Source organism: Giraffa tippelskirchi, chromosome 9 (genome assembly GCF_054371585.1).
Source record: "Giraffa tippelskirchi isolate mGirTip1 chromosome 9, T2T-mGirTip1v1.2.pri, whole genome shotgun sequence".
Classification (NCBI taxonomy): domain Eukaryota; kingdom Metazoa; phylum Chordata; class Mammalia; order Artiodactyla; family Giraffidae; genus Giraffa; species Giraffa tippelskirchi.
In genome coordinates, this window is record NC_137283.1 from 41,006,921 (window position 1) to 41,021,645 (window position 14,725).

Sequence of the window (14,725 nt, forward strand, 5' to 3'; positions counted from 1 at the left end):
CTGGATACAAGTCTTTTATCAGATATGAGACTTGCAAATATCCCCCACCCCACCCCACCCCCCGCTATTTTTTAGTTTGTCTTTTCATCCTTTCGTTGTTGCTCAGTCGCTAAGTTGTGTCCAACTCTTTGTGACCCCTTGGTCTGCAGCACACCAGGCTTCCGTGTCCTTCACCATCACCCAGATTTTGCTCAAACGCATGTCCATTGAGTCGGTGATGCCCAGGGACTTTTATAGAGCAAAGCTTTTAGTCTTGATGGAATCCAGTGTTTTCTTTTTTTCTTCTCTTTTTATGAATTGTGCTTTTGGTGTATCTAATATCTCTTTTCCCTAACCTAGGTCACAAAGATTTTCTTCTAAAAGTTTTATAGTTTTACAGTTTATATTTAGACCTATAATCCATTTTGAGTTAATTGTTATACAAGATGAGAGGCTTTAGGCCATCTTTAGGCTATTTTTTTTTTGCCTAAAGATGTTCAATTATTCCAATACTTTTTATTTAAAAAAAAAACCTTTCCTTCCTCCATTTTGCTCTTTTGTCAAAAACCAGCTGGCCATACTTGTGTGTGTCTATTCAGACTTTTATGTTCAGTTACTCTATATGTCTATCCTTCTCCAGTAACACAATGTCTTAACGACCGTATTTGTACTGTAAGCCCTGAGTCCCAGCTCCTTCACTTACAGTAATAGTAGGAAGAATAATGCCCCCCCCAGATGTCCACATTCTAATCCCCATAAGTTGTGAATGTATTAATTTTGTATGGCGAATGGGATTTTGAAGATGTGATGAAGGTTAAGGACTTTGAGATAGAAGATTAGCCATTATCTCAGTGGGCACTATCTAGTCACATGAGCCCTTAAAAGCAGCTTTCCCAGCTGTAGTCAAAATGAGAGCTGTGAGGACCAGAAGAGGGGTCAGAGATATGTCACATTTCTGTCTTTGAAGATACAGGAGAGGGACCGTGAACTAAGGAATGCAGGGAGCCTCTCAAAGCTAAAAGGCAAAGAAACAGATTCTCCCCAGAGCCTCCAGAAGGAATGCAGCCCTGCCCGCATCTTGAGTGCAGAGCGGTGTTGGGCCTCTGACCTATACAACTGTAAGATCATAAATCTGTATCGTTTTAAGCCACTGAGTTTGTGGCAGTTTGCTACAGCTCTTGTTCTTTAAAGGAAATATTTTCCAGAAGTCTTTTATAGAACATACTGGGCATGTAAAAAGCCCCCTAACTTCAGCTGTATTTTTGATAAGATGGAAGCCTGGCTTACAGTAATCATTACATGTAGGCTGAACAAGTTAACTCTCACTGCGATGGAAAATGAGCAGGGAGATAACAGACTGGGGGCCTCATCAGAGAGATGGCAGGTATACACATTTACATGAGCATATGAGCTGTTTAACACAATGCCTGGCACATAATAGTGCTTAGTAAAATTTGGCTATTTTTCCTATTTGCATGCAAGCCCTCTTAAATGTTTGGTTCTCATCTCCATTAACTCCAACACAGTTTTCTGAGAAACATAGGTAAATGGAAGCTGACAGGCCTGTTACTGCCTCTTCTGTATATTCCATAGTGCCAACAGAGTCCCTTGTCCCCCACAGATCCTAGCTGCATGGAGGGTCACGTAGATAGTCTTCTGGGCAGGTATAATCAAGCTTCAGTCTCAAAACTAACGCTCCTCAGGAAAATAGTAAAAATGTAGATAAGAGAAATGGAGTTACAATATGTAAACCAAATGTAACCAGCCTCCAAGGTAGCTAACCTCTTGGTATCCACGCCCATGTGTAGTTCCCTTACTTACGAAATAGGACTGACCTGTGTCACCAGTAGGACACTGCAGAAATGATGGCGTGTGACCTCTGAGGCTGGGTCATAAAAGACAGGTGGTATGATGCTACCCTCTCTTGGATCACTCTCTCTGGAGGAAGCAGCTGGCATGTTGTGGGAAATCTCAAGTGGCTCTACAGAGAGACCCAGAAGGTAAAGAACTAAGGCCACCACCCACCAGTCAGGCCAGATTGGCCTGACCTTGTCTTAGCCCATGTGGGCTGCTGTAACAGTAATGCCATAGACTGGGTGGTTTATAAACAAATTTATTTCTCACAGTTCTGGAGGTTGGATGTCCCAGACCAAGGTGCCAGCAGATTGTGTGTCTGATGAGCGTCCACTTCCTGGCTCACAGATGTCTGTCTTATCAATGTCCTCAGATGGTACAAAGGGTGAGGGAGCTCCCTGGGGTCTCTCTTAAAAAGTCCTATTCATGCAGCCTCCACTTTCATGACCTAAAGGCCTACTTCCAAATATCACATTGGCCATTACAATTTGGCATATGAATTTTATTGGGATTGACATACATCTACTGCTTTATGTAAAATAGATGACTAATGAAGACCTACCACATAGCACAGGGAACTCTACTCAGTGCTCTGTAATGATCTATATGGGAAAAGATCCTAAAGAAGAGTGCATATACTCTATGTATAACTGATTCACTTTGCTGTACAGCAGAAACTAGCACAACATTGTAAAGCAACTATGTTGTTTACTGTTCAGTCACTCAGTTGTGTTCAACTCTTTGTGACCCCAAGGACTGCAGCACACCAGGCTTCCCCATCCTTCACTATCTCCTGGAGTTTGCTCTAACTCATGTCCATTGAGTTGGTGATGCCATCCAACAGTCTCATCCTGTGTCACCCCCGTCTCCTCTTGCCTTCAGTCTTTCCCAGCGTGAGAGTCTTTTCCAGTGAGTCAGTTGTTCTCATCAGGTGGCCAAAGTATTGGAGCTTCAGCTTCAGCATCAGTCCTTCCAATGAATATTCAGGACTGATTTCCTTAACAATTGACCGGTTTGATCTCGTTGCAGTCCAAGGGACTCTCAAGAGTCTTCTCCAACACCACAGTTCAAAAGCATCAATTCTTTGGTGCTCAGCCTTCTTTATTCTCCAATAAATTTTTTTAAAAAAATGACTTTTAGGGGGACATGCAACCTGTTTTGGTACCCCTATGATTCTGAGCCAGAATCACATAGCTAAGCTGTTCCTGAATACCTGAGCCACAGAAACTATGTGAGATAATCGATATTCATTGTCTTTTTACTAAGTTTCAGAGTATTTTGTTACATGGCAATAGATAACTAATGCACCAAGACTGAGTTACCCATTAACAAAGCTGTCAGAGGTGGGGGACCAGTGAGCACAAGAACACACACAAAATACCCACAGCCCTCACCACATGCCAACCTCCTTATTACAGGAAACAGAACTGATTGCCCAGAACATCAATATTGAATCTAAAGTTTGTGTATTACAGAGCTACTTGGGTTCCTGTTTTTTATGCTCCTCTAAGGGTCAGATCCCAAGATGTACAGTAAAATGAGTTTGCATCAAGCACCTTGGATCTCTGAAATGGTGGGGTCCCTGAAATGATGAGGGAAAGAGGAAGGGAGGTGACGCAAATAGCCAAGTGCATTGGCTCTCCTTACCAGTAGCAAAAATGGCTGAAGTTTCCCCTACAGCTTTCAGCCAAACACCTGGCTTTTAAGGCCCTTCATCCCTCAGGAAGAGTCTAACCTGTTTTTTTGTGTTTTTGTTTTTTTTTCAAAAAGCCACAGGAAGCCCTCCCCTTGTCCAAACATCACTGGTTCTTCCCTGCCTAGTTTTACTTCAGTTCCAGGAACAAAGGTGCAAGTTGGCAGCCAAGGCAGAAAGCTAAACCCTTGTGAAAGTCTTGGATAACCCCCACATTCTGATAGAGGTGGATCAGGTGTGAAGGAAATCCACCCAGCTGTAAAACATATGTTTGGTATAAGGAAATTAGAATAGGAGTGTATTTGGTAATGATTACTCTCTATAAACCTGAAACCATCCAGCTCAAGGAACAAGCATCCTCTCAAACATTTGCTTTTAATGTTTACACTTTCTGGGTGTGGGCAGAGCAGGAAGTAAGAGAACTCCCTGCCAGTCGTGGCATAAGGGGTGGGATCCCCACCAGGCCCTGACTGTCCTGGGTCAGCTAGGTAGGAGATGGGGATACACTGACCTGGGGCTGGGAGAGGCAAAGTCTGTGTATCACCAGACATTGTATTTCATCACACTGGGAAACATAAAAAGACAATCCCCCAGTGCATTGGTGAGTGTTGACTTCATCTTTTCAGAAGGATTTTAAGCCACAGGATACACTGGTGCCTGTCCTCATTGAGGGGATGCCAGGCAGCCTCCTGGGGAGGAAAGAACCCAGGACTGAGAGTGTATGACTTTGGGGAAGTCCTTTAGCTTCTCTATGCATGTGTGTGAATTCGCTTCAGTCGTGTCCAACTCTTTTTGACCCTATATGCTGTAGCCTGCTAGGCTCCTCTGTCCATGGGATTCTCCAGGCAAGAATACTGGGGTGGGTGGCCACGCCCTCCTCCAGGAGATCTTCCTGACCCAGGGATTGAACCCAGGTCTCCAGCATTGCAGGCAGATTCTTTACTGTCTAAGCCACCAGGGAAGCCACACAAGAGGGGAGGGAAGTAAATTGAGATGCTAACAGATGAGTGCAAACTAAAGAGATATAAAAGGGAATAATGTTAAGCAAAAAGAAACAGTTGAAATACCCATTCAGTTAGGTCCTGTTTACACTTCTTCTGGGGTCTCAGCCACTTTTAGTAGTCCCTGGAACATCAAGACTCACAAGAAAATGTTGGCAAATCACACACACATAAGCCTTCTGAGACGGATGAAACTTCAATCAATATTTTCTCTAAACAACACTTTTCATCAAGGTACAGAGGCTTAGTTAAACTAACAAGCTATTATCTTTCAACAGAGATTAAAAGACACCCAACTCAATGAATTTACTTAGGTCTCTTAATGGATTTAGGTCAAGGTTGGCTTCTATAGTGGATTTCAAGCACTGTTCTAGTGGCCAAGTGCGAATTGAGAGACAGCCAAAGAGTGAAGACAGCTGGGACAAAAACCTGAACTGGAACCAGACTAATGGTTACATCACGATGAGTTTTTTGTCTCGGGAACAGAAACAGTCCCCTGAGTTGGTGATACGGATCCTCCCAGAGGCAGCTGGCCTTTGCTCCCAGAACCCCTGCATCCCGCAGACTCTTCCTAAGAAATGGAAGAGGAGACCCAAACTGTCTCCTCCCAGAACTCCTGCCCCCTGGCTTAAGTGCTGGAAATGTGCTGCCCGGCCATTGCAGTGGGGTTGAGAGTTTCAGCACAATGAAATTCTAAAATACTAGGATCTTTGAATCATCACCTCTTAGAATCACTGAATTCCATGAATTCCTCCAGGCCATGGATCATTTCTTACTCAGATTTGTTCCCTCAGTGCCTAGCACACAGTCTGGCAGAGTAGAAGTAATTAAACTTTTTTGCAGCCCTATTAGGAGCGTCCCTGGCTGAATCTCTTACAGAGTCATGTTCAAGTAAGAGAGATCCAACCTCTAAGGGAAGAAAAGAAAACATTTAAGAATTCTCTGTTTATCTGTGTTCCTCAGGGAACTAAAAGGGAACCAATTAATAACCGCCAAGTATAGCTGCCTCTTTCTCCCACTTTTCTCTCCCCCAGTATAGCCTCTCTGCACAGCGTCTCCCCAGGTCCCTTCACTCCTGGCCTCACAGGTAATTTTCTCCTCTCCTTACCTTGTCCTCATCCCCAGCCCGAAATAACATTTCAACTTGGCCTCTCCAGCTACGACCTTCTCCCTTTCTTCTTCTTCTTCTTTTTTTTTTTGAATGCAAGAAGGAACTATTTATTAGTTTATCTGTTCAACTAACAGATGATTCTTGAGTGTCTACCATGGTTTAGGGACAGTCCTATGCACTGGGGATATGGCAGCGAGCAAGACAGACAGACGTATCACCTGCCCTCAGGGAACTCACGTAGTAAATTTTTTTTCTTTTGAATTAATTTTTATCAGAATATTGTTGATTTACAATGTTGTGTTAGGTTCTGCTGTACAGCAAAGCGAATCAGTGATTTGTATACATATATCCAATCATTTTTAGAGTCTTTTCCCATATCGGTCATTAAGAGTATTAAGTAGAGTTCTGTATGCTATATAGTAGGTCCTTATTAATTATCCATTTTATGTATAGTGGTGTGTGTGTATTAATCCCAAGGTTCTACTTCTGTTCTGTAAATAAGTTCATTTGTATCATTTTTTTAGATTCCACATATAGGCGATATCCATATGCTATTTGTCTTTCTCTGTCTGAGTTCACTCAATGTGGCAGTCTCGAGGTCCATCCATGTCCTTGCCAATGGCATTCTTTTGTGGCTAAGTGATATTCCACTCTGTGTGTGCATCACATCTTCTTGCTGCATTCCTCTGTTGATGGACCTTCAGGCTGCTTCCGTGTACTGGCTGTTGTTAATAGTGCACCAGTGAACCCCGGGGTGCATGTGTCCTTTTGAACTATGGTTTTCTCCAAATATATGTCCAGGAGTGGGATTGCTGGATCATATGGTAATTCAATTTTTAGTTTTTTTCAGGAACTGTTTTCCATAGTGACTGTACCAACTTACATTCCCACCAACAATGTAGAAGGGTTGCATTTTTTCCACACCCTCTCCAGCATTCCTGGTTTGCAGATGTTTTGATGATGGCCATTCTGGCCATTGTGAGGTGATACCTCATTGTAGTTTTGATTTGCATTTCTCTCATAATTAGTGCTGTTAAACATCTTTGCATGTGCTTTCTGGCCATCTGTAATACTTCTTTGGAGAAATATCTGTTTAAATCTTTCACTCATTTCTGATTAGGTTGTTTGTTTGCTTTTCATATAGAGCTACATGAGCTGTCTGTATATTTTGCAGATTAATCCTTTGTTAGTCACTTCATTTGCAGATATTTTCTGCCAGTTCTGTTGGTTGCCTTTTAATTTTGTTTTATGGCTTCCTTTGCTGTGCAGAAGCTTTTAACTTTAATAAGTTTCCATTTGTTCTTGTTGTTGTTTTTATTTCTGTTACTGTAGGAAATGCGTCAAAAAAACTCCTGCTGTGATTTATGTCAGAGAGTGTTTTGCCTATGGTTTCCTCTCAGTTCTACAGTATCCAGCCTTACATTTAGGTCTTTAATCCATTTTGAGTTTATTTTTGTGTATGGTGTTAAGGAGTGTTATAATTTCTTTCTTTTACATGTAGCTGTCCAATTTTTCCAGCACCACTTGTTGAAGAGACTGTCTTTTCTCCATGTATGTTCTTGCCTTCTTTGTCATATATTAGGTAACCATAGGTGTGTAGGTTTATCTCTGTGCTTTCTATCCTATTCCATTGGTCTCTATTTCTTTTTTGTGCCTGTACCATGCTGCTTTGATGACTGTAGCTTTGTAGTCTAGTCTGAAGTTGGAGAGACTGATTCCTCCAGCTCTGTTTTTCTTTCTGGAAGTTGCTTTGGCTATTCAGGGTCTTTATGTTTTCACACAAATTGTAAACTTTTTTGTTCTAATTCTGTTAAGATGAAATTGGTAATTTGATAGGGATTGCATTGAATACGCATATTGCTTTGAGTAGTATGGACATTTTCATAATATTGATTCTTCCCATCCAAGAACATAGTGTATCTCTCCATCTGTTTGTGTCATTTTTTATTTCTTTCATTAGTATCTTACAGTTTTCTGAGTAGAGGTCTTCTGCCTCCTTAGGGAGGTTTATTCCTAGGTATTTTATTTCTTTTGATGTGATGATAAATGGAACTGTTTCCCTAATTTCTCTTTCTGATCTTTCATTGTTAATGTATACAAATTCAAGAGATTTCTGTGTATTACTTTTGTATTCTGCAACTTTACCAAATTCATTGATGAGCTCTGGCAGTTTTCTAGAGGCATCTTTAGGATTTTCTATGTATAGCATCACCTCGTCTTCATAAAGTGACAGTTTTACTTCTTTTCCAATTTTTGGATTCCTTTTATTTCTTTTTCTTCTCTGATTGCCATGACTAGGACTTCCAACACTACGTTGAACTAAATTGACAACAGTGGACATCCTTGCCTCATTCCTGATCTTAGAGGAAATGCTTTCAGTTTTTCACTATTTAGAATGATTCCTGTGGGGCTTGTCATATATGACTTTTATTATATTGAGGTAGGTTCCCTCTATGCCCACTCTCTAGAGAGCTTTTTTATCATAAATGGGTGTTGAAATTTGTCAAAAGTTTTTTCTGTATCTATTGAGATGATCATATAGTTTTTATTCTTCAGTTTGTTAACGTGCTATTTCACAGTGATTGATTTACATGTGCTGAAAAATCCTTGCATCCCTGAGATAAATCCCACTTGATCATGGTGTATGATGCTTTAATGCATTGTTGGATTTGGTTTTTTAGTACTTTGTTGAGGATTTTTCAATCTACATTCATCAGTGACATTTGCCTGTAATTTTCTTTTTTGTGATATCTGTCTCATTTTGGTATCAGGGTGATGATGGCCTCATAGAATGAGCTTGGGATTATTCCTTCCTCTGAACTTTTTTGGAAGGGTTTCAGAAGGATAGGTGTTAACTCTTCTCTAAATGTTTGGTAGAATTCACCTCTGAAACCATCTGGTCCCAGACTTCTGTTTGTTAAGAGTGGTTTAACCGCAGTTTCAATTTCAGTACTTGTGATTTGTCTGTCCATATTTTTTTTTTCTGTTTCTTACTGGCTCAGTCTTGGAAGATTGTACATTTCTAAGCATTTGTCTATTTCCTCTAGGTTGTCCATTTTATTGACTTGTAGTAGTCTCTTATGATCCTCTGTATTTCTGTAGTGTCAGTTGTAACTTCTCATTTTGCATTTATAATGTTATTGATTTGAGTTCTCACTCTTTTTTCTTGATGAGTCTGCCTAGTTTAGTTCAGTTCAATCTCTCAGTCATGTCCTACTCTTTGCAACCCCATGGACTGCAGCATGCCAGGCCTCCCTGTCCATCACCAACTCCTGGAGTTTACTCAAATTCATGTCCATTGAGTCGGTGATGCCATCCAACCATCTCATCCCCTGTCATCCCCTTCTCCCACCTTCAATCTTTCCCAGCATCAGAGTCTTTTCAAATGAGTCAGCTCTTTGCATCAGGTGGCCAAAGTATTGGAGTTTCAGCTTCAACATCAGTCCTTCCAATGAATATTCAGGACTGATTTCCTATAGGATGGACTGGCCTTCCTAAAGCTTTATCAATTTTGTTTATCTTCTCAAAGAACCAGCTTTTAGTTTCATTGATCCTTCGCATTGTTTTCTTCATCTCTATTTCATTTATTTCTGCTCTGATCTTTATTTCTTTCTTTCTACTGACTTTACATTTTTTTTGTTCTGCCTTCTCTTTTTGCTTTAGATGTAAGGTTAGGTTGTTTATTTGAGATTTTTTCTTGTTTCTTGGGGCTTCCCAGGTGGCTCAGCTGGTAAAGAATCCACTTGCAATGTGGAAGACCTGGGTTGGATTACTGGGTTGGGAACATACATTGGAGAAGGGAACAGCTACCCACTCCAGGATTCTGACCTGGAGAATTCCATGGACTGTATAGTCCATGGGGTCTCAAAGAGTCGGACACGACTGAGCAACTTTCACTTCACTTCACTTCACTTTGTTTCTTGAGGTGTTGCTATAAACTTTCCTCTTAGAACTACCTTTGCTGCATCATAGATTTTTGGATCATCACGTTTTTCTGCCTTTCTTCTCTGGCCATCTTTCTACCTTTCCTTAAGATTATAAATGACAAAATATCTGAAAACTGGGGTGGCAACCTCAGAACACATTTAGGATGGGAAAGGGGAAGGTGTTAAATATCAAGGAGGCAAATCAGGGTAGTCAAGGGCAATATTCAAAAGGAAAGATTGGGCAGGAAGCACTCATCTCCACCACAGTTGAATGAACCATCCTGGATGGATTGATAAACAGGTGAATAAAAGGAACATCAGAGCCTGCAAAGACCCAGAACACACCCCATTCTCTCCCAGCCCCCCACCAGTATCAGAAACTCTCTCTGGATTGTCCAGAGTTTATCCAGCTTCCATGGGAACACTTGTGGGAATTGGGAACACCTCAGTTCAGTCTCAGTCATGTCTGACTCTTTGTGACCCCACAAAATGCAGCACACCAGGCTTCTCTGTCCATCACCAACTCCATGAGTCCACACAAACCCATGTCCATCGAGTCGATGATGCCATCCAGCCATCTCATCCTCAGTCATCCCCTTCTCCTCCTGCCCTCAATCTTTCCCAGCATCAGGGTCTTTTCAAATGAGTCAGCTCTTCACATCAGGTGGCCAAAGTATTGGAGTTTCGGCTTCAACATCAGTCCTTCCAGTGAACATCCTTCCACTGATCTCCATTAGGATGGACTGGTTGGATCTCCTTGCAGTCCAAGGGACTCTCAAGAGTCTTCTCCAACACCACAGTTCAAAAGCATCAGTTCTTCTGCACTCAGCTTTCTTCATAGTCCAACTCTCACATCCATACATGACCACTGGAAAACCCATAGCCTTGACCTAGAGGATATTAGATCCTATTGGAGGCTCATTTCTTCCTGAGCCCTAAATTGGGAAGATCTCAGGAGGCTGGGTATAGAGCAGGAGCCCTCAGGCAAAGCTAAAAGCAGAAAGAGCTTCACATGGACAGATCCTACCACAACTGCCACTCCCCTACGGTACATCCCTGAAGAAATGGATAGAGAAGACCAGGAAGCAAATGAGCCAGAGGAAAGAATAACAGGAGTAGGTAGGTTGAATGCTGCCTCTGCCTGGGCCCAGAACCTTGGCCAGTGGAAACACAGGCTCGATTCCACAGCGTGTTTGGGAACAGATCATACAGGGCCCAGACCCAGCATGTCCTGCAGCCCTGGGACTGTGGCCTTTATTGCCACCTTGCTCCCACCATTAAATACAGAGTTGGTTTGAATGCTCATTCTGTTTCCCTGCTTCTCCTGAAAACTTGTCTGTACTTACCAAAGCTGGCTGGCAGGAGAGTGGGCTTCATCTGATGTATGCAGGAGTCCCCATTAGACTGGCCACTGGAGGCCACTTCTAATAAGCATATCAACACCACCGTATTGTCCCCTTGCCCTCCAAGGGAAGGATCTCCCACTCTGTAAGCACACCCTCACTGCTCAGAGGTGGGGGTTCACTTCCTTGCATACATGTACATATTACGTGGTCACAGATAAGAAGATCTGCCTTCTCAGCAGCCCTGGAGCCTGCATTGTTCTGGCTAATGCCTGCTGCATTGTTCAGAGGCAGCAAGTGGCATATGCCGGAGCAGGGGAGTGAATGGCCCGTTGAAGCATTTTCAGTAACTCTAGCATATTCTTCCTGTATTGTGCTTTTGGGCAGCCATCCAATAGTACTGGTTGCTGGCATGGAGATGCTTCTGAAACAGCTGGGTGGGCTCATGGAATGGGAACTACCAAGAGATAATGGGATTGTGTACGAGATGTGTGTGGGGGAGTATTCAAAAGAAAACAGTAGTAATATCTGGTCAAGATGTCTTTGGAAAAGGCAAAAGCTCTAAATTTAAAAATAGAACCTTTCTCTTTGTGGCAAAGATCAGAGGAATCTGATATGGCTTTTGAAAACTGAAGATTTACACTGCCAGTTCTACTAAGGTGCCAATCCAAGTTGGCCTTTTCCTTTCACTAGTACATAAGATGATCTGAGCGCTTGCCGTGTGGTGATCCCTCTGCTGTGTATATCAGGCACATGTGAGAGACTGTTTAGTGCAATCTGCAATCAGACAGCGCAGTTAGATCCCAGCTCCTTCATTCACTGGCTGTGTGTCCTTTGTGTTTGTCAAATGTCTCTGTGCCTTCGTTTTTTCACCTTAGAAAAAACGCTTGTATCCTAGATTGTGCGGATTCAAGGAGACAGTATATTGTAAATATTGTAAGGAGCATAGCAGAGCACATTGTCAATGCTTAAAAATTAGATGTGACTAATTTTAGTAAATATTTTAATAAGATCCAAGGTAGACTCTGGTGAGTGCCACACTGGGAGAAATTAAAGAGAAATAGTGTGAGCGAGAAGCAGGGAGACCTCTTGGATGAAGAGACACAGGCAAAATTTATAACATCTGTACCACTCTATGGTGCTGACGGGGAAGGTATCCTCGTCTTGAATCTTCACATTCATTTTCGTCAAAAAGATTTCAAAGGATAAGAGAAATATATGCAGATAAAAATTTACCAGAGGTAGAGGTCATTTTAAGAGACAAAAGTAACAGTTAATAATGATTAATTGTTAACACTCATGTGTCATAGGGCTTCTCTGGTGGCTCAGTCAGTAAAGAGATTGCCTGCAATGCAGGAGACACAGGTTCAATCCCTGGATGGGGAAGATCCCCTGGAGAAAGGAATAGCAACCCACTCTAGTATTCTTGCCTGGAGAATTCCATGGACAGAGGAGCCTGGCAGGCTACAGTCTATAGGGTCGCAGAGTCCGACAGGACTGAGCGGACTAAACCACCACCACCCGTGTGTCATGTAATCTAAGACACACAAATATTTCACGCACTATCAAGAAAGAACAAAAGCCACAAATTGAACAATGACACAGTGTTTTTTTTAACAGTAGTTGTAAGATGCATCCAATTTCAGATATGTTGAAAGATGGGGTAAAATGTAAATCTGAGAATCGGTGAAGTATGGTATGTGCCATAGTCTGTAATAATGGTGACACATTTTGAAAGCATTTTTTTTCATTGAATGCCCATCATTAAATAGGTATAATGGAATCTATTGAGGCACAATGAATTGGCCTAATGTTCTGTAACAAGTAAACACTGGAGCTGACAATCAGGTTCAGAGTCACCTGGCAAAAAGTTCAAGGGCGTATACATCGTGCTATACATGAAAAGACCTAAAACTCAGAGCAACTGGGTGAGAGGGACAGGGAGAAGGCCATGGACTAGCTCAGGTCCTAGAGAGCCCTAAATGCCAGGGTGCAGGCTGGCACTCCCCACCAGAATTGTTGCAGGAAGGGGGACCCCTTCCAGGGCCCAAAACTGAGCTCTTGCCTAACACTCGGAAATGAATTGTCTGAGGAGACACATGTGCTGACAAAGCAAGAGATTTTATTGGGAAAGGGCACCCAGGTAGAGAGCAGTAGGGTAAGGGAACCCAGGAGAACAGCTCTGCCGCATGGCTCACAGTCTTGGGTGTTATGGTGATGGGATTAGTTTCCGGGTTGTCTTTGGCCAATCATTCTAATTCAGAGTTTTTCCTGGTGGCACACGCATCGCTCAGCCAAGATGGATGCTAGCAAGAGGGATTCCGGGAAGTGGACGGACACGCAGTGTCTCCTTTTGACCTTTCCCGAACTCTTCTGGTTGGTGGTGGCTTATTAGTTCCATATTCCTTAACAGGATCTCCTGTCATAAAACAACTCATGCGAATGGTTACTATGGTGCCTGGCCAGGGTGGGCAGTTTCAATCAGTGTGCTTCCCCTAACAGAATCACGCCCTCCAGAATCTTGCCCTGCAGAATCGCCTGCTGAGCCCTGCCTGTATGGCAGGCGCTGTGAGGGAGGGCAGCCCTGAGTAAGACACAGAGCAGGTTCCTGCCTTCATGGAGCTCACGGCTTGGCAAAGGGTCACCATCTGGCCAGAACGTTTAAGAGTGAGGGTGTGCACAGCACACACGTCTAGTGAAAAAAAAAACCGCACATCCTGAAAGTGTGGGTTAGGTTTTATTCAGGGACCTTACTGAGGATGATAGCTTGGAAAACAACCTCTCAGATAGCCGTAAGGGACTGTCCCAAAGTGGTAAAGGAGGAGCCAGGATATATAGGAATTTTGCTGAAAAAAAAATTAAAAGTATAGTTGAACGTCAACAGATTACTAGTAATCACAAAAAAACAGACATCTCAAGTCAATGACTTTAGTGCTTATCTGTGGGAAGATTCAAGTTTCTGGGCTCACTGAAATTGTTCCTTTGATATGCAGCTTTACTATTTAGGGCCAGTATCCTATTTCCCACCCCCCCACCCCCCCCACCCCCGCTCCTGAATTCCCCTCAGGGCTAACCTGGCGGAAATGACCTTTCATGACCGGAAGAATGGGTCAGAGGAAGGAGGAGAGTGCGGCAGCGAGCAGTGGTGCTCACCAGGCATCCCATGCGCTCCCCTACATTATCCAGCTTGCCTTGCAGTGAGGTTAGGGCCATGTAACCAGTTCTGACCGATAGATGGGGAGAGAAAGTGACCTTTGACCCTTCCAGGCCGAGTCAGCAAAGTGCAGGTGCCTCATCCAACCGTCCCTTTGCACGGTGACCTTAGAGGTCACTTCTCTAGATGGAGAAGGACCACCCATCCCACACTGCACCTCACAGGAGTGGGACATACACTTCAGTGCATTAAATGACTGAAATTTGTGGGTTAATTTATTAATCACCACATACCCTAACTGAGCATAACTAATCCAATAGGAAAGAGTGTTCCATGCAGGGAAAACAGAAAGTGGAAAAGCAAGAGAACTTGGGAACTTGGAGGAATCAAATACTCTCTTTCCTGGAACAAGAGCACCAAGGGCTGGTGACACGAGATGAAGCTAAAGAGGAGAGGCTGCCTTCCAAGGCCCCACAGGCCATGTAGGAAGCATGGGGTTGCCAAGGATTGGAAGCAGAGTAGACCAGGTGACAGATGCCGGAGACTCAAAGTTCTGAGAGAAGCAATATGTGCAGTCTATGTGGGGGACAAGAGGAAGAGAGCTGGGTCAAAGTCACCTCCACAGTCTTGAGCTTGAGACCAGGATAATGGTGGTGCATTCAAC

General features: G+C 43.0%; 1 protein-coding gene across 4 annotated transcripts in view; it reads left to right on the forward strand.

Moving 5' to 3' along the window:
- Positions 1–14,725, forward strand: part of FAM3D (FAM3 metabolism regulating signaling molecule D) — a 76,718-nt gene that overhangs the window by 15,030 nt on the left and 46,963 nt on the right. The gene's annotated exons all lie outside the window — the stretch shown is intronic.